Raw genomic sequence first — 18,953 nt, 5'->3', positions numbered from 1 at the left:
TTAGTTATGATTCTGATAACAAATACTGGAGAAAGTGTCAAATGTAGTGAAACAAAGTCTTCTTTATAGAGCTGATAAATATGAGCTTACATATGACCTGAATAAACAGATTCACACTTCTTGAGTTCTTCTGTTTATTACAGTCAATTCAACACCTTAAATTCAAAGTTAAAATTCAATGATCCTACATTGTAGTAAACAAAGCACAACTGAAAGTGCCTGTGTCACAGTTGTGTAGTTTTTCATTTTGTCTATATGTATTTAACAATTACGTGTGGTAAGGAACATGATGTTAGCAAAGAAATAACTTGTAAATGACAAAATCAAAACGTGTCGTCCAATTATGCCTTATAAGCATAATATCAAATGTTACAAAATGTTAAAACGACAAAATGAACTTTGAAAAACTACCTTTGTATTAGAACACAAAATGCTTGTTCATCCATGCCTTCTTTTGTATCTGCTGTGTTGTTTATACCTTCTTTTAATGTTTTGAGCTGTTATTTTTATGATTCACTGAATTTGGTGGTAGTTCCTACTTCTTGAATTTTGATAAATTTTGGGACACAGCTCCTTTACATGTACATTTGCCACATACAGTTCTCCACAGCTCAACTCTTTGGTGGATTTGAACAGTAATACATTCCAATTTCAAACTCTACAGAGGAAATTGTTTGAAAGAAAATGCAAGCCAATTACTATGTCTGAAGAGCCACATAAAATCAATAACCTTGTGAATAGCCTTTGGTTTTTTAACACATAATCAGTAAACATACATGTATCTGCTGGCAAGACCCTAGAAGGTTGGTTTGCAACTTGTGGGAACATTGTTTGGATTTCATAGAAGAAAACACATTCATGAGTAGGACCCCCTCTCCCTCTTGTCAATATGATGCTTGCATAGAACTACAGAGTAATACAGGATAAATAAAACTACAGTAGTTGATCTACTAGTTGAACTCCACTGCTGGTAAAGGGGCTGTGTGACAATATTTAGTATCGTTTGGATAATGTTCAATGGCTTTCGTTACTTTTAAGGGACCGTTGCTCTGAAGAGGAAAACAAGTAAGTGTGCGAGCAAAATGATGAGTTTAAAATGACAAAAAAAATAATGTCGTTTGTTCGACAACAAAGAACTAACAAAGTGCAAACACTGGTCAGTCATGAAAGCATCTTTTAGCCACGAACCATAAATTTCGCAGTCAGGAAATTTCTTTGTAAGTATTTGGATTTTAGGCAATTTACCGTAGACTCAAGCGAGAATAATACTGAAAATAACTAAAACAGATTCTTTTTTTTCTCGTTCTACACTCTACATTTGGCGTATACAATTGTTGTGCTATTGCATAAACTTGCCATTTTGCTCATGCATTCAGTAAGTTTTTCCTCAATAAAGCGATGGTCCCCTAAAAGTAACAAAAGCCATAATGTCAATTATCAAAGCACAATAATTTTGTCATCCATTTCAATTTTCTCTACGTCTGTCCGGTCCATCCGCTCCTCATTTTGTATTTGCTTTGTCACTTGAACCTTCTTTTCATGTTTAGAACAGATTTTTTTCGGTCATGTTGAAACGTAGACCATCCAGACTGCAGACTGTGCAGACCGTGCAGACTGTGCAGACTCTGCAGACTGTGCAGACTGAGTGTTATTTTTTTACTTGTACCTTAATTTTCTAGTAGAAATTTTACTATAGTTTCCTGCTTCCTCTCATTATGTGCACTGTGCATCACCATCATATGTGCACTGATGTGTACCTGCAAGGGTCATGGGTAGGAGAAAATCACGGGCTCATATTTACCGACAGATGTAAAAGCAGTTTCGCGTGCTTTTAGCTGCGCCGCTTTCACGCAGGAGCGAGCACGATGGAGGAAGGTAAGCTGTTTGCTTTCTGCCACAATTATTTATTTTTTTAGTAGAAGAAGCTTTGTCAGGTTAAGTGACTTCAAATAAAACCCTTTTCGGCTTCGTACAACGGCTACGAGAGAGACATTTCCTCAATTTCCTTGATTGTTGATGATCGTCTTTGGTTTCACTGTGTAATTCAAACCGGTGACTTGCCGTCATTTCTTCAAATCTTATAGATACCTATGTCATCGTTGTTAGCTTAGGATATCAAACCGAGACGATTGAGAGATGGGCCTTGCTTTAAAATGTGTAAATAAATCAATAGTATATCTACCTATAAAAAATAAATATTCTGATTTTCACGTGTTTGGCGGTTCCGTAAGCGTCAGAATTAAGAGAAGAAGGGCAGCGACTTGAAACTACTCACAGATAATATTCAATGAAAATTAAGAGAAAATATACCTAAAATACACGGCGGGGGATCTAGTTCAATGCGCATTAAAACCCGCTCCACATCTTCGAGTTGTACAAATAATATATTTGTTACTATTAAAAAAAAGTGACCTATTTAGTTTTGGAGCTGCATAAACAAGAACCATAATACTCGAACAAGATTGTCGGTTTCAAACCACTACGACTTATTGGCGTGAATGCATGGGGCAATTACAATTGTCGATCCCCGAGTGAAGTAAATACATAAGCAAAAGTCTTACCCGAATCTTCCGAGCTAACAACGATGACATCGGTATCTGTAAGATTTGAAGAAATGACGGCAAGTCACCGGTTTGAATTACACAGTGAAACCAAAGACGATCATCAACAATCAAGGAAATTGAGGAAATGTCTCTCTCGTAGCCGTTGTACGAAGCCGAAAAGGGTTTTATTTGAAGCCACTTAACCTGACAAAGCTTCTTCTACTAAAAAAATTTAAATATTCGTGGCAATATAATAAAGTTATAGAAAGAAACAGCTTACCTTCCTCCATCGTGCTCGCTCCTTCGGGAAACTATAGTAAAAATTTTACTAGAAAATTAACGTACAAGTAAAAAAAAGAATAACACTCAGTCTGCACAGTCTGCACGGTCTGCACAGTCTGCAGTCTGCATGGCCTGCGTTTCAACATGACCGGAATTTTTTTTGGTTCACTAAGATTGGATTGGTGGTGGTTCCCACAACTGAAATTTTGATAAATTTCCTGACACAGCTCCTTTGAGGTGCTAAGTACTATACTATAGTTATTGATTTGAAGTGGTTTAATAAAGCTCAATAAACAACCTTAGGTTTGGTTCCAGGGCAGGTTGCCTCGTCTTTAAATACTATCTGCATTCTCCATCAAAATCTTCCGTCTTGGACAGCCTTAGTTCAATCAAACACTCTAACTTTCAAATTATTCTTGCGCATCATGAGGTTTTTGGGCTTATGGCCGGTGTACAACGACCTGAGCCGGTTTTTGTCTCACATTCTGATCTGCTCAACTGTGTCTTCATCTCAAAAATGAAAGGGTCGCTTTACGAGTTAAGCGATCGATCACTGAAGGCTGATAGATCGATGATAATATATAAGAACCCTCAGATGTCTTGTGGTGCTATCGGGAAGCAAAACTAAACAGACTCCAAGCTCCCAAAGCCTCAAGAAGCTTGCACATTTAAATTGTAAAGCCGCTGCAATCACTTTCAAAATGGACCCCAATGAGCATGAGCTAAAGAAAAGTCCGCCGACCACAAACTACTCTCCTTACAAGGCCCCATTCTTTCTTGTCTTTCTCAGTCCATTACTCCACTGATTGAGATAAATAAAGCAATTATCGACAGCTGTTAGTATTCTCCGCAATTTTTATCACTTAGAGTACTGTTATACAGTGGAACCCCGCCTTAGGGCCACCTCGGTAATACAGTCACCTTGTTATTACGGCCACCTTTTTTCGCCCGTCAAAACGGCCATACATTTCCTTGTAAAAACCCCCGCCGTTAACCCGTTAGTGCGGTCACCCGTTATACGGCCAACGGCCACATTTTAAAATCCCAGACGGTAGAATCTCTTACAATTTCGCCTTGTTAATACGGCCATTCGTTCGAAATTTAGAAAATTAAAATGCCTGTTACATGTCAATTTTATTGACTAGTACTCTGAGCCTGTTCTTGTACTGTTTTTAGACTACACACATAAAGTGCACTTGTTGCGATTTTAAAGCCGAACTTTAAAAGTGTCTTTTTTACTGAAGGAAAATTTTAAGAAGTTTTTTCAGTTACCGTACGCGATATCTTCATTCCGGTTGATTATTGATTATAATGAGAACAGTTGTTCAAGAAATGTGAATGCGACGATGTACGGTGTATTTGTCATTACGGCCTTCAGGTCATGAAATTTGAGCCTGCCGCGATAATACGGCCACTCCGTTAATACGGCTAAATTTTTTTGACCCATTGGTGACCGTATTAACGGGGTTCCAGTGTAACTGAAAGCAATGGCAATCTCTCACAGATTTTACATATAACGTAAACGCGCGTAAATACACAACCGTTTACAAAGTAGCCCGTTCTCGAGAGTAAATAGAATTTACCGTTATTCACCTTGATAGTTTGCAAAGGCAAAATTTTTTAAACATTGATCATGCGATCTCGGACATGAATTAAAAAAAGAAAAGAAATACGACACCGGAAACGAAACGGAAACAAGGAAGAACGGAAATGTGATAACAGAAATGCCGGACAGAAACGCGATCGTTCGTTTCAAACATGGGAGCGTGTTGCGTACATGGAAAATTAGATCACCATGTTTCCGCTGGGCGGAAACGTGACGGATATAAGCAACTCTATGTTTCAACTCCATGGTTTTCAAAAATTTTCGAGAAATTTATGTACAAGAGAGGTATTAAGTTTTTAGATAAGTATAACGTTACTGATACCGGCGAAAGTCTCGAAAGCATGACTCTAAAAAATACACCACGGATATGTTTTTAGATCTCTCAAAAGCATTTGACTCAGTGAATCCTTACACAAACGTGAGCACTTTGGTATAAGAAGAGTTGTACTTGAATGGTTTTAGTTTTTGCCCAGATTTTGTTAATTCAGACAAGCCTCATGGTTGAACGGGCAACGTCTGTAGAAAGCACAAGTGTAATAACTAGGACCCAAGCGTGATAAAGTTCCCATAGGTAATAACATTTAAAACCAAGCGTTTGTGTTAAGGGCCAGGTTGCTTAAAACCTTCTTAAGATAAGAGAGCTCTTAACTTTTGTTCTGGAAATATAACCTATTGTTTTGAAATAATAGTTTACGAGTTCCCTTAATCTTAAGATGTTTGTTGCTTCTGGCTATAAAGTTTAAAATAAGAAATGCGCGAGCGTGAATTGATCAAACGTCCTTTTAATTTCTAAGGCTTACTTTCCGGCAAATAAAATGAACTGAATGTAAAAAGTGAAAGAGAAATAGCGAAAAATTCAACTTCTAATTAAGGTATCATCCACCCTCAAGCACCCGGCTCCCCGCTTTGATCGGCGCTAGCGCTTTTGCTTTTAATAAATACCCCCATAAACCGTACATTTTCTGAAAGCTTAATAGTTTCAGATTATTGCTTATTCCTTTTAAAAAATCAAAATATTAACGCAATTCAGAAATGAGAAGCTTTTTGTAAAAGTGGGTGTCACTGTAAATTTAAGTCCAGGCCAGCCAAAAATAAACGAAAGAAGCCAATTAAGATAGCATTCGCTTCTTAACGCGTTTGACTAAAAAACCGTGTCTCAGATTTTTGCCAACTTGGTTTGTTCTTTTGTAATAAGCTAGTGAAGTCAGGGAAAGCAAATCATTAGCACTACCTGTGAAAAAATACTCTTACTCGAAAACGAAAAAAGAAATCAAAATCCGCAGACACCGTTTTTTAGAAAAACTATCTGACAGTAAGTTGGCCAAATTTCAGCCAAATTGGTACACAGGTTGCCGACTTGGAGTTTTACGCTCAACTTGCCCTGATTTTCATTTCGAGAAAACAGGGGGAAAAAATTTTTGACGGCGTATTATCCGTGACGAGATTATAACAGATTATAACACCAAAGCTGTCAACGTTGATGCATACCAGAAAAGGGACAACAATAGTGACACAGCAGGTAAAGGTTACAAACGAAACCCGACAACAGATGAACAAGTTATTGCAAAGCTCTGCTCTGTTCGATCCTACTGTTGTCGAGAACGCATCTTTTGTTATTTGCGACGGGCTGTTTTCATTTTGAGCCAAGCCAACTTTTACTTGATATATTTTCTAAAAGTTCGACACTTCCCTGGAAAAATCGACAACAAACCGCTTCCTGGAGTTTTTCTTGAAGCTGCTCTCCCGCTACAAGAGACTTTCAAAAAAGTCCTTGGTCCGATTTTTATATGGCGCGGGACCTGTCGCGAATTTGACGCTCGCTTGGCCGCTTTGCGGCCTAAAAAGCTCGCTACGCTCGCTAAGAAACTCGTGAAACTCGATTTCGCGGTAGTTTCAATGGGGTTTTCAGAAGCTTGTCATCTTTTAGCCATTTTTCTTGATTGTAGTAGGAGCCCTTGTCGCTCTCTGCTGATTTCGAAGCCCACACTTTGCGAAACGATTTTGTCGTCTTCTTTCGTCTTGGAGTCGAGGACGAAAACGGACAAGATCCAAAAATCCAGGGAAGAACAGTGAGCACTATACTTGTAGACCACAATTTCTGTCAAATTGCGTGATTAGCTTGGTTCAACAGCGGCATGCGTATCAAGTATGACAGGACTTGTCAACGATCAATTAAAATAATTGGCATAGAAGAAACTTTTGCGCTCCATAAGTCTGCACAGAAAAGAGTCTATCTTTTTGTCGAGGGTCGAGGGTCGAGGGTTCCATGTCGAGGGTCGAGGGTAACCTTTTTTTCCCAATTTTTTTTTTTTTTTGTAAAAGGTAATAATCGATGCAATCAATGTCATTAAAAAAAATAAGAAGAATTTAAAAAACAAATGGCGCGTGAACATCTTCTAGTTGTTGGGTGGGGAGGGGGGGGGGGGTGGGGTTGGAATAGAGAAAAGCTCTGAGACATGTCAATTTGTTTTCGAAGAATGAATGACATTTATAACACCCCGGAAACCCATACCAGAACACGTTACTTGAAAACACTGATTTAAAAAAAAAATGTTGTAATATAAAATAATACTGAGGCCCTAAGTGATTGCAAAAAGATTCAAGTTGCCCTAGGACGACCGAAGAGATACAACTTTTATAGCGCCGCTTAGAATGCATTTCTAGAGATTTGAAAGTACTCTGGATAAGCGAAAAAGTGTTTTCAATGCATTTAGGAGTCGATAATAATCACCAACACCGGAAATCGTGACCTAGGTACGTTTGATGCTATCGCCCGAGTCGCGCCGCAATAAAGAGAATATGGATATTTCACAGATTCTTGTTTTTTAAGCTATCCCACTGTATGCGACCGAATTGTCTTGCTTTCAATGAAGTAGAAACTCGCCATGAAATTGTAAAATACAAGTCGTCGATAATAATCACCAACACCGGAAATCGTGACCCAGGTACGTTTGATGCTATCGCCCGAGTCGCGCCGCAATAATAAACTCCTTCAATTACCAACGTTATGTTCTGCAGCTTAAAAAGTGTATCACTGCAGAAATTTGAAACACCCTGAAACACAAAAGGAACGCAAAACCAACACTTATCGGCGCAGTTGATGGCGGCACTGGGACAATAGGAAGTCATGTGGCGAAACTAATTTTGTACAAATCTTTATCCCTAGTGTGCGTTTCAAACAGAAATCAGAGGTGTCTGCGCAAAAACTTTCTTCACGACGGCTTCAGCGATTATTTCCTATTTTGCACGAAAAGGGGAGCTTTTATTCACGAACAGCGTTCAGATCGAAGCAGACCGATTATGCGAACTTTCAATAAAATAATATGTTTCGTTTTTCATCGCCTCCATCTCATGAAGATGGGTCGGTCCGCCTAGCCAAAAACTGGTTAGGTTAGCCGCATAACCTTTATTGGTTATTTTGTAATTCCCGTTATCAAGTAACTTGTTCTGTCCCCCCCCCCCCCCTCCCCGTCTCAACCCAACAAGTAGAGCTAATATGTGTGGATATGTCCACGCGAGGGTACCATGTTGAGGGTAACATCTTTTTTCCCAATTTTTATTTTTGGAAAAGGTAATCAATGCAATCAATGCAATCAATGTCATTGAAACAAATAAGAAGAATTTTTAAAAAAATAGCGCGTGAACATCTTCTAGTTGTTTGGTGGGGGAGGGGTGGGGGGGGGGAAATAGGGAGAAGCTCTGGGACATCCCAATTTGTTTTCGAAGTACATTTATAACACCCCGGAAACCAATACCACGAACAGAACACGGTATGGGTTGGGAAAAGTTTACCTACGCGAAATGAGGAACAAATGAGTTCAAAAGTGGAAAACACAGCGATCGCTCTTCACAGAGATAAGGGATATCGATATTCCTCATTAACAAAGAGAGTTTCTTTCTGTTGTCTCTCAACACCTCTACGACGGAAAAAAGTGACAAAAGTGGAAACACACAACGATTGCATTTTTCGTTTATGACAAATGTTATGACACATTTTACAACACAATAAGAGTTTTTTCCTTCCATTTTTGTTGGTTGGACCAGAAATTCATAATTCAACGCACTCATTCTTGTTGTGCGACATTTTAAATTTTGTTTTCAACATTTTTTTTTTAATCAGTGTATTCAAAACTGAGATATCTCGGAGCTTTTTTTAAATCAGTGTTTTCAAGTTTCCGGGGTGTTATAAATGTCATTCTTCGAAAACAAATTGACATGTCTCAGAGCTTTTCTCTATTCCAACCCCACCCCTCCCCCCTCCCCACCCAACAACTAGAAGATGTTCACGCGCCATTTGTTTTTTAAATTCTTCTTATTTTTTTCAATGACATTGATTGCATCGATTATTACCTTTTACAAAAAAAAAAAAAAATTGGGAAAAAAAGGTTACCCTCGACCCTCGACATGGAACCCTCGACCCTCGACCCTCGACAAAAAGATAGACTCCACAGAAAAAACATTTTTTCCTGGATTTTTTTTAAAAGAAAGCTCTTGATGAGCTCTACTTAATCATCTAAAAATTGAAAATTTCGAAAAATGATGATCTTTTCTTATGGTTTAGAATAAACTGTTCTCGACACTGGGAATGTTTTGATCAAAGCTGTGTAAATCGAACTGAAAATGTGCATGGAACCTTGCGTTTCCTGTATTTATCTCACCTGTTGTATGGAATATGTGTGAAAATCTTCTTTCAAAGAGCTACATAGCTTGCGAGCAAGCTCTCCTAGTTGGGCGAGCTAAGCGAGCCGTGCGAGAACGTGCGAGCGAGCGGCGAAGCCGCGAGGGGCAGAGGAAAGGAGAGCTTGCAACGATCTCTCATAAATTTTCATTTGTACTTCGCCCAGACGAAGGGAAATACCATTGGCTGAAAAATGACGTTCCGGCAATCAAAGTTGATTGATAACAGGCATAGCTGGCCTGCCCTAAATTTTCGCGGCAAATGTAGAAACACGATGCTCTTATCGCCAAACTGCCCTCACTGCGAAAAAGGAGACCGGCAGAGGAAGAAAATCGCTTTCTCTTTCTGTGAGAGTTAACTGTCGTCCGTGTGTCAAATTTGGTTCTCAGGGGGATCATATTGGAACCGCGAACTTGTTTCAGCTCTCAAAGCAGACGGGCTCATTTGATGTACTTCTCGCAAAGCCGTACGTGTGAAAGTGTTGGATTGCCAATAGAATATTGCGAGCCGAGGATAAGTCGGACTGAGTTTGTTGTTCTTGTGGAATGAAAATCAGAGCCCTTCATCAGTTGTATTTGTGTGTGTCAAGCGCCTTGTTTGGTTCTGAAAACGAGAAGAGTAAAAGTAAAGAGAGATTCAAGCTCCCGGTTAAATCGCTGCCTTCCAACGTCGGTTTCTTCGCCCGATTGAATTCCACTAGGTAGAAAAATTCAGAAACATGTACATGACAACGTAGCTGCGGTGAATTAGCAGAATTAGAATTAGCAGTTGACCGTCAAAAAGGACATTAGAAAGAGTAGGAGGCAACTGGAGTAAAACGTAAGAGAACCAAGTCCAGGAAAACGCTGTTTGATGCAGCGGGAAGATGTTGCGAAAGCGATTTAAATAAATAAATTCTACCCGCTCTCGGCTGTCAAAACTTGACAGGCGGGTCACTTTTCTAATCTGCGGCACGTTTGTGGTGACAGTTTTCACGCTTTGTGGTATCCCAGGGTTTCCGGGGTGGAAATGAAAAATATGAGTATAAATCGTTGCAAGCTCTCCTTTCTCTGCCTCGCCCCACGCTTTTGCGCCTCCTCTCGCGTACCTCTCGCGCGTCTACTTTTCAAGATATCCCCTAAATGGAGAGCTTGCTCGCAGGCCAAGAGCTACACAACGAGCAAGAATACTATTGACCGACAATATACATAGCGGGGGCAGCTGTAGTGTCAGCTATTACTAGTGATTAAATTATTTTTATAGATCAGACCTTAATTTCTTATGCGCTTAACACAAGTGACTACACTGCCTTCTACAAACATCCAACTCTACTTTTGTTTTTAAATTATCATGAGAGCATAGAATTTTGCGATTCTTCAAAGCCCTTGTAAAATTATGTAGTTTAAATTATTAATCCTCCTGTCTGATGGATATACTTGGGGGCGGATTCCGCCCCCCATCTCTCCCCCCTTGGGTGATTGACCACTGGAAAAGTAATTCAAAAAAACCGCTCCCGAAACTTGTCAGTGTCTCTAACCATGAATACATTATTTGGAGACAATATTCAGAAAATAACGTAACTGAGACAAGATTTTCCGATCTTTAAAGAAGTTGCTCTTGAAATGTGTCTTTCTAACAGCATATCAGTTGGACTGCTTTTACCGCGCTATGCGTGCAGAATACGATCGCATTTTTTTGATCACACTTACGTCACATCTCTCTATTACTTATTTTGGCAGGTACCTCCAGAACAACAGAATTGCAAATCTTCCACCTGGGATATTTTCAAATAAACCTTACTTAAGGACATTGTAAGTTCCAATTTTTCTGTATTTTTGTTGCTAATTATCAAGGCTAAAACACTTTACAAGGATATATAAATAATCCAAAGCTTCGAGCAAAAGGAAATTTTAAAATTGGACTTAAAAAATGAAAAAAAAAAAAAAAGATAGTGAGATACGGCTAGGTAACCTCGTTGTTACATAGTCCCAGATAAGGATTATAAATGGCTTGGGGACAGTCCCTCTTCCCTACAAAGTGTTTTCTTTGTTGAGCAGAGATGTCCTCCGTGATGACGAACTTTGGCCAGTTTATAAGAGGCATTTTTCAAAGTCAATAGCGCTTTTGTTCGTGATCTTCTTTTGTGTTTCAGATACCGCGTCCGACCTTCATTCGGCTACGATCGGCAATTGTCGGTGATAACATGCTAATACTAAGTCCTAGGCGCTAGTGGGGGAATTGAGTGAAACAAACGACAGTCACAGGGGGTGGGAAAGTCAATGCCTTGTCTCGTAGCCCGAGACACGCAGTCCGACACACAACTAAGTGCTGTCAGTTACAAATGAAAAGCTTTTCTCGTTGAGTGTTTGAAGCTCCCTATACAAATTATTCATTTACAGCTGAAACTGCTTCAGTTAACTCATCGCTGGATAATTTATGCAAAAAATACCTCGCTGAACTGCATCTGTGGGGTAAATGTCCTTGGGGCCCGGTTTTTTTGCGCGTAAACACATTTTTCTTCCTTAACTTACCGCTGAAGGGGAATTTTACAGTAATGGAAAATACTGAATGCATTTGACAACCGTTAGCAATCAAAAGATCAACTTTATCTACCACCGACGCTTTTATTTGAGTGATTCTCGGATTAATTCGACTATGCCGGTAAGCATGGGCAAGCGCATCTTAATGTGTAAAAAAGGTGAGCTATGGTCTATGGGGGCCGATGTCTTGCGCGGCCACGAATTTTCTGCTTTAATTTGTCACTCCCCCGAATTAAATAAAAGGAATAAGTGAATACATCTGCTGAAAACCGTAAGTACAGTTAATATTACTTAAGTGACTCTCTGTTTTCGTCAACTTTTAGCGTGCACAACTCACTGACAACTGTAACAATTCTAGCTTCCTACAGAAATTTGGAGACGGCAGAGTATAAAAAGCGATACTTTTCAACAGCACAAGTAGCGCTCGGAATAATAGGCAAGGCAAAGAACATGAAATGACTGTTTAACGGAAACGAGACCACCGATTTTGTCACACCTGTTTTTGTTTGTTATCCTTCTGCGGAAAAAAGGTGTCATACTAGCAAAAAAGATGCAGTAGTTACTCCCTTTCTACCTGAAAAACTTTTTTGCATCTGCCGGTTTAGAAGCAGCTTATAGACTGAAGGAGGGCAGAAGACGTCGCGCACTTTTGATCCCAAAGCTTAATCGATTTTTTTTTTACGGCGATCTTGTGAAATAAAGAAATATTATAAGATTTCATGACAACAGTACTATACCCACGGTGACAAAGAAGTGGTGAGATATTTTTTGGTTACAGTTGACCCCTTGATAACTCGAACCATTTAGGGAAATCAAAAAAAGTTAGAGTACTGGGTAACCGGTAATGGGGAGGGAATGCAATAAGTGGGCAACAAAGTATACAGGGATGGACATAGCCTGTTCACAGACCCCTATTTTCTCTTCAAAGTCCGTCGAGCGCGCGTGATAAAAATAAAAACCGCGGGGATTTATTAACCGCCCGCACAATTGGTAAAAGAACGTCTGTGTACTGGCTAGGATGGACACTGCATTTGAACTGGAGTGACAAAACAGAAAAGACAAAGAATTGACACGGTTGTTTTGTGCTAAATTCAATCGGACTTCAGTACACGGTGTTTTTTTTCCCGACTTGTCACGCGCTTAAAACATGGTTCGAGTTATCGAGGGTACAATTATATAGAAATGATCTGAAGGGAAACAAAAGTTACTTTGAGTTACCGGGAGGTTCGAGTTATGGAGGGTTCGAGTTGCCGAAGGTAGAATTACAGTAAATGTATGAAGGAAGTCGAAGGGAAATCGACTTTGGTTCAAGTTAGCGCGAGGTTCGAGTTAGCGAGGGTTCGAGTTATGGGGAGTCGCCTGTAAGGTAGCTCGACTGGATTTTTGGGGGGGGGATACCTCCCAAGTTTGAGCATTAACTCCGTCACCATGAGTAAAGATATGGGAAAAAGATTACCACAACTGTATTATAAAAAGATGAAAATTTCTTATGATCTGGGTTTTATTGCAATCGGAGTCGCCATAGCAACGTAACGACGCCATTACGTTTTTTATTTATCTTTGAGTTTCTCTGTACCAAGAGTTTTCTTTAGAAATCGCTTTAGGGAGTTTGTACCTGCCATAATTGCCTCAATTACGGCAAATTTTGAACAAATTCTAAGAGAGCGTTTTTGAAATATTTTGAAACGAAGTTTTAAGCATCATAAAAACAGTGAAATAGCATGCAATCCACACAATTAGCTAAATTTTTAAGAAAATGATAAGCTTGGGAAACGCGGCTTCATCTCATAGTGGTTTGATTCCATTGAAAACTGCTTACAAAAAAAGAGGAGAATTGCTCCGGGCGATCGCGAGTAAGAAGAATTTTAGTAACTTGCATTCAGCTGCTTTTGTTACAGTTTTCGCACGTAATTTGGTCCATGCCTACAAATTTCGCATTTTTCAAAAAACTGCTCGATAAATTTTTTTATTAATTTGACAATCCCGAGAACAATCGTCTATAAATATACCCTGCAAGTTTTAAGAACATTGAAAACAGAGAAGGCTTTTAAATAGGGCCTCAAATATAACCAATTTTTCCCCCAGATTTTGTGTTCACAAGCGAGCGTCCTCATTATTCACTGGCATTGTTTCCAAGTTTCATCAACCGTTTATTTCATCGATATTTCTACAATCTACAAATTATCACTATACTTGATATTTATATGTAGGTTAACCGGCGAATTTACTCTGTGAGAGAGATAGGTTATGAGAGAGATACTTTTCACTTCATTAAGAACATGATTGGACGTGGTTGACAAGTGAAGGCTAATTAAGAAAAAGATGACATTTGCAAGACAAAGCAGGTGTGGTCGATACAGCGCGAGCTTTAAAACAGTGTTTAGTTTTGTTGGTCAAAGAGGAAACAAAAAGAGCGTGAAAAGGCGATAATTTCGAAAGCGTTTAAGTTTATCTTGGCGCTACCGGAATGGAAATTATTGTGGTCGTGCTACAGTAGTTACGCTTTTTTCGTACCTGAAAGCTACAGTATTAATTTTTATTGTTGAATTCAACCGACCTACACCTGAGCGCGGAAGGCATGACAGCAGTAGCTTTCCAGCTACTTTATTCAGATGTTCGCTTTAAAAAGTTTTGTTTGTGCTGTGAAAGGGGTTTAAAATACTTCTTTATTGTTAAACTGTCAGACAGAATCTTTCTACTCTCTAGATGGATTTCCATTATCGCGTACGCAAGTAAATTTTTACGGGCGTAAAAGAATAGAGACATTGTATGGAGGGTCACGCGTAAACTTTTAGGTTGAGCGAGGACTAACTTTTAGGTTTACGCAACCTCGTCCCTAGGGCGGAGACGAGGTTGAGGTTTACGCGCTACCTTTCCGAGACACTCTGAAGCTAAAGGAGAAACCACTTCGGGACAAATTGACCCACTCCTCACCAGTAAGGTCATTTCAACCAAACAAAGTTACCCACACCTCACCTGTTAGGCTATTTGAAACGAGCATTTTCTCCACACCCCACCCCCTCTAAGACGGCATTTGTAACTCTACGGTGGCTTCCGAAGACAGTTTTGAATTTCGCGGTCGATGATTTTGCTACGCGTCGGTAATCGCAACTTTTGTTTTGCGAACAATAGAGACAGTTTCCCCAAAACAATGAAAATGGTAAGGAAAGGAGCGAAAAGGTTTGTAATTGTCAACTCAAATTCCATTTTACTTAAAACCAATTTATATCGAGGCGCGTTCCAAAAACAAGCAATATCAGCGCTACCTTTGCTCAGTTTTAACCGACTGAAGTGTTAAGAGATTGAGACAATTGAATGAATTAAGCGACAGATGATTTGGATAAATCTGGCCAAGGTTGTGGCAGTTTTAATTGAATGAATTTATATCTCAATTGGATAATAACCAAACAAGAAATCTAGACAGATTGACATATATTGCAAAACGTGGGGCGACAGAAAACGCCCTTACATGACTTACAGAAAACGATCTACCATATGGAGAAGGAAGAAGTGAGAACGGCAACCCGTGGGACGGTGATAGGGGAGGGGGCGGAAAAAACGTTTCCTCAATTCCGCAGGTTTCAATGGCGAGGGATAGAAGGACAAATAATCCGAGCGCTTCTACTTTTATGCACACCAAGAACCGCGCTGTAATCTTATTGGTCAATCTTCGATCCTGGTACCAACATCCCCAAGGGTTATTTGTTCACTAGTCTGCTACACAGCCGTTTTTGGTGTCGTCACGCAACGCTCCTCCCCACAAACGGCTGCTGAGAATCGAACCACATTCCTTTCCCGCGGTTAGCCAATTAGAATTCAGCTACCATTTGCTGGAAGGTGTTCGCGCCACGTCTGCAGCACGGTGACCCATAGGCGTACGGGAAATTTTTTGCCAGGAGGCGGCGGGGAGGGGGGGGGGGGGGGGCGGTAAACCATTTGCCCAAAAGCAAGTTGCCCAAATTTTTACGAAAGAGTCGAAAAGAAACGAGAGCTATATTACAACAACATAGGCCGTAGTGGCATATGAAGGTGGCTCGATACAGTTAGTTTTCAGGGTCAATATCAAGTTTGAGCATAAACTACGTCGCCTTAAACAAACATTTGGAAAAATTGCCACCACAGTTGTATTGAGATGAAAATTTTTCATGATCAGGGTTGCAATGACACCGGAGATGTCCACGAGATGTCATAGCAACGAAATGACGCCATTACCTATTTTACTCCAGCAATAATTCTCGGCATTGGGAACCTTACAAAATCGTTCACAGGAGCTTTTTTCTCTAACACGGTCGCCTCGATGTTCTTGAAGTTTAAGCAAAATCTGTAAGAGCGTTACCGAGATATTTTGGGATGAAGTTTTTATCGTAAGAAATACGGTAAGAAAAGGAAAATCTTGATGTTTGGCCGTTATCTGTAGAAAACGAAGCGCTTTTGACATGCAGTTTAATCTTATAGTAGTTTTAATCTATTTAAAAACAAGTGTGAAAGACCGTGGAGATAGCTCTGCCCGATTGCTAGAAAAAGGGATTTGATTAGTATGTATCAAGGCGCTCTTGTTAGCGGTTTGTAAACATTTCGGTCTACTTTACCAAATTAGCGAATAATTTTAAACCTAACGATAGATTTTTTAAAAGAACTCAGATTCTTCTCGTAATTCAAACTGAGAATTAGTCAGCCACTTCGTCATTTTCAGACCCATTGCTAGTGCAATCTGCCATACACTGTTCTTCGAGTGGAGATGATTCTAGAAAGTTATGCGAAAGTTTATTCTAATCAATTCGCAACTGGAAATAACCCATTCCAGCTAGTGCAGTGCAGTACAGTGCCCAACAATAAAAAACTACAAATATATAAATTACTCATCACATGCTAGGTAACCACTGTCTCGTGTGAATGTAACTGGATTATTACGCCGACTTCAGGTTAATATTCAGGTCTTCAAAATAATTAAATAACCATGGAGACGTCTTTAAAAACTGGCTTTGCCCAAATTTTCTCTTGCTGCCCATAAAAACTGAGCTGCCCAAAATTGGGGGGGGGGGGGCTGCAGCCCCCTCGCCCCCCCGGCCCACACGCCTATAACGGTGACTCCTCCAATCACAGCTTTGCTTTTATCGGTGCCCCATGTGTAAATGACAGAACAATCGAAATCATCGCGTGAAAACAAGCAATCAACTAGAATAGTGATTTGTTGTCGGGTCTTTAAATTCAAAATTTATGAGATAAGCAGCGGCAGCAAGCAAGTCAAGCAAATGTGTTGCAAAACATGGATGTGCGTATAGTTTCGGGAAATCGCTTATCGATAATTTATAAGATTACTTTTGTTTGAATCAGTACCCCTGAGAGTTTAGTCTTCACATGTACAGCAACACAATGAGCACATCCAGCACATTAAATTCATTATACATATGCACGTTCAAAAAAAAAAAACAACAACCGATCCTGGTAAGAGTCTTGTAGGCCTATCCAACCTTTTTTTCACTTGGAACTTTGTTAACCGCTTAAAACAAATTTGCTGCAGATTTACCTTTTCGTTGCTTGCAGACACAGAGCCCGTCCAAATTCAGCGACGATTGATTGATTTGTCGAAAATTGAGATGCTTGTCAGCTTCCTAGCGCCCTGCGGCTCACGTATTATCAAGTGTCATATACATGATTGGTTTGTTCGTTAGACCACAAACACAAAGGGAAAGGAAAGTGGTTCGAATCTCAGCAGCCGTTTGTGGGAAGGAGCGTTGCGTGACGACACTGAAAACGGATGTGTAGCAGACTTTCTGTCCACATGCCTCGACATAAAGAAAACGTTATGTCTAGACATAATGTTTGTCTTTAAATTGAGGTGTTCTTAATACAAAACTTGATCTGAGTATAAAAGGATGCTAAGGAACTAGCAAAAAAATCTGCAAAATATGGAATTCCGAAAGAAATGAATATTGTTGAAGATTAATCTCAGCATCTGCCATCTGACCATATCAAACTCATGGTTTTTCTCAAACTAGTCACTCAAAAGCCTGGATTTCATCAACAGTTGTTATTTCTTTGATAAAATAACGCTAAATTAAGTGTAATATAATAATTTAAATAGTAAAGAAAGAAATAAAACTTTTTTTGGCTGTCAAAGATCCGTTTTCATGGTAACATCAATGTTGACGTACACGTCAAGACGTCAAGTAGCTTAGTTTGGTGGTCATAGCTTTAATTAAGGGTTTTGAAGTTATTCAGAGGAGGTTGGACCGCAGTTCGCAAAGCTTCATGGGGACGAATTATCAAGGAACTTAGTTACAACGAAACCGTCGAGCTACACGGATCTCCGTGATGCATGCCTTTTTGCCGAATTTAGCCACAATTGTGCTAGAATTCCGAATATTTTCGCACAAAATGTTTATAAATTTTAAGATTTTATAAATTTCTCAGGGCTGAGTGGTTGAGATGCCTGTAAAGCATGTTATTATATTTGGCGTCGTCGAAAGTTAGCCGGCTTGTGGCTTGCAAAAAAAGCGAGCTGTGTCAACTATGTGCGTTAACATAGCAGAGATCTCGCTACTATCGCCGTGATAACTCTTTATAGACCATTCATGACCCTTAATGAATCAGTTTCTTGAATAGGGAAAAGTGAGGGAGTCGATGAAGTTCGAAAATGATGATTATGTGGCAGCTGTTGTATGGGTGCTGCAACCGACCCAGGCTTTTAAAGAGCAGACCGTTAGCTCTGAACCGCTCATTAACCAAACAAAAACTGGTAATACAAGATGCAGTTTTTTCCCAAAAGTAAATTGTGAGGTCTTCTTGTGCCTTAACGTTTAATTGTGGTCACGTCACTATTTTTAATTTACATTAATGATCTTCCCAACTCCCTGCGGGGCGCCGTACCAAGAATGTTTGCCGATAACACCAACCTTACGTTATCTGCTAAGACGTTAACAGAGCTTAAGTTAGCTCTAACCCCTGAATTAAATAACCTTAGCTGTTGGCTGAAAGCTAACAAGCTCAGTCTAAATGTTGCTAAAACAGAGCTAATGATTATTGGATCAAGACAAAGACTATCTGCCCAATGTGACGATGTAGAAATCAGAATTGATGACCAAGTTATCAAGAGAGTCGATCATACCAAATCCTTGGGACTTACCATAGATGCTCAACTCTCTTGGGGTAAACACGTTGAAGAGATTTGCAAGAAAGTCTCTTCAGCTATAGGCGCCCTAAAACGTGTGCGACCCTTTATATCCAAAGAAACTGCAATTCAAATTTATAACGCTTCAATTATGCCTCATTTTGATTACTGCAGCCCCGTCTGGGACTGTTTGAGTGGTTACTTGAGTGATAAG

This window comes from Porites lutea, chromosome 1, assembly GCF_958299795.1.
Source record: "Porites lutea chromosome 1, jaPorLute2.1, whole genome shotgun sequence".
Taxonomy (NCBI): Eukaryota; Metazoa; Cnidaria; class Anthozoa; order Scleractinia; family Poritidae; genus Porites; species Porites lutea.
This window is presented reverse-complemented; position numbering follows the sequence as displayed.